General features: G+C 35.6%; 1 long non-coding RNA gene across 1 annotated transcript in view; it reads right to left on the bottom strand.

Annotated features, from left to right (window-relative positions):
* Positions 1 to 1,630, bottom strand: part of LOC118761396 — a 1,726-nt gene extending 96 nt beyond the window's left edge. Inside the window, exons 1-3 of the long non-coding RNA XR_004997347.1 lie at positions 1,563 to 1,630; positions 357 to 360; position 1 (exon numbers count right to left, since the gene is read on the bottom strand). The exon at position 1 is cut by the window's left edge and continues 96 nt beyond it. This is a non-coding gene — a long non-coding RNA (uncharacterized LOC118761396). The remainder of the gene's footprint in view (positions 2 to 356; positions 361 to 1,562) is intronic.
* Positions 1,631 to 2,325: the final 695 nt, after the last annotated feature.

The raw sequence follows: 2,325 nt of genomic DNA, 5'->3' as shown, positions 1-2,325 counted from the left end.
ACTACGGTCTGCAACAGAAAGGAACACGAGGAAATAAAGAGAGAGAGAGAGAGGGGGAAGGGAGAGAGAGAGGGGGAAGGGGAGAGAGAGAGAGAGAATTAAAAAGAATCAACTTGTGGATTTAGCGGTCAATCATGGCGACTGAGTGGAAAACGGTATTTGGGCAGGAGAGCTAGGAAGAAGGGGAGACAATAAAGTATATATGTGATGTTAAGGTTACATAGGCGTGAACAAACCAACACTGGTTGTCAAGCGGTATACTTCGCGCTAGCATTGAACATGATTCCGCGTGGTTGCAAAGCGAACTACTTATCCACACAGCTATGACGACCTCTCTATGTTACTAGTGAATAAACATATCTGATGCATGAAGGTTGGTCAAAGAAAGTTATTGGTAATGACCGCAAGAAATATAAGGATTATATGATTTACCTGGCCATCAATTACCTGAAAATCGATGGTGTACATGTGCAACAAATATTTGTTTTAAATGTTGTATTTGCATGAAATCGAATGCATTTCCTATTTAGTGTACGACCGGTGTATATAACACCAATACATTTGTTATCTCAACGTGAATATATTTTTATAATGTCAAGTTGGTTAAACTATCGAACTATCAACAGGTGCCATTTTATAAGTTAAAGATAAAGATAAAATTAAGTAGGACAGCACATCAATTCTTTATTTCTTTTTCTTTTCACTGTAGAGATTAACTTTGAGGTAAGATAAGAAATAAGAGATTTCAACTGAAAAGTATTCCATGCAACGAAAATCATTCTAGATCTCTCTCTCTCTCCCTCTCTCTCTCTCCCCTCTCTCTCTCCCCTCTCTCTCCCCCCCCTCTCTCTCTGTCTCTCTGTCTCAATTGGTATAGGTATGGTATAATAAATATACACTGTGCTAGATTGCTAGCGAAAATATGGAGACAAGGAATTCAGATCACAAAACATGTTGCGAAGTTAAATTGTATACATACGTATAATTTATATATGTATGTAATTACATGTAAGATTATGTGTATGTGTGTGTATTTATGCTTGTGTTTTTCTTTTGCATGTGTATGAGTGTGATATAATGTTCGTTTATAGTTACTCAATACGCATGAAGTATATATAAAATTATGCCCGTACATGTTTGGGTTTGTATATAGTCGTATGTGTGTACGAGTATATATGTACATATGTATACATATATATTACATATGCTTGCATTTGTATATACACACACACAAACATGCACACGCACATAAATAATCACAATCATACATACACATTCATAGTATATTGATGAATAAATGGATATATATATATGCATATATGGGTACAGGACGTCACCAACAGTAAACAACATGAAATACGAAAACAAATGAGATCAATAAGCAAACAACGAGAGAAACAAATGGAAAACAGGACAAGTAACATAAAGAACGACCCTTCATCATCTGTCGGCTGGTTGAAATTTTCATAAAACAAATGACGAAGACAGGTGTATAAACAACAAGCAGGTGTATTAGTTTGATGCTCGGGAATGTGAGAAAGTCTTCTATGTCTCGAGGCTACGCTCTTCAACAGAAAGGAACACGAGGAAATAAACAGAGAGAGAATAAAAAAATAACATGTGGTTGTAGCGGTCAATCATGGCGACTGGTTGGAAAAATAGGTATTTGGACAGGAGAGTTAGGAAGAAGGGGAGATAATAAGTATATATATATATATATATATATATATATAATATATTACATATATATATATTGATTTGATTTTTCCAGTTTCAGCTAATGAGCTGCGGCCATGCTGGGGCACCGCCATTTGCCATATATATACTTTAGGTAATTGAAATAAACAAATAAAAATTAACAGACAAAAGGACGTGCACAAAGGATGTATTACCTTGACATGAACACATGCACACATACATACATACATACATACATACCTACATACACACATCCATCCATACATACATACATGTATACATACATATCATCTATAATCCATCCATCTACATACATACATACATACATACAACACACATCTATCCATACATACATACATGTATACATACATACATACATCTATCAATCCATCCATCCATCCATCCATACATACATACATGCATACATGCATGCTACATACATACATACATCTATCAATCCATCCATCCATACATACATACATACATAAATACATACATACATACATGACGCCTGGAAATCGATTTCGAGCAATGCCATGTCTTGACTGCTCGCTTAACGTGAGCACCAGAGTTTAGTTGCCTACCAGACGCCAAGGTATGTGTTACCAGTAGTACTAAGAATGACTA

This window comes from Octopus sinensis, unplaced genomic scaffold (assembly GCF_006345805.1).
Source record: "Octopus sinensis unplaced genomic scaffold, ASM634580v1 Contig12996, whole genome shotgun sequence".
Lineage (NCBI taxonomy): Eukaryota > Metazoa > Mollusca > Cephalopoda > Octopoda > Octopodidae > Octopus > Octopus sinensis.
Note: the sequence above shows the minus strand (reverse complement) of the source record. Positions and strands in the feature narration are given on the sequence as shown.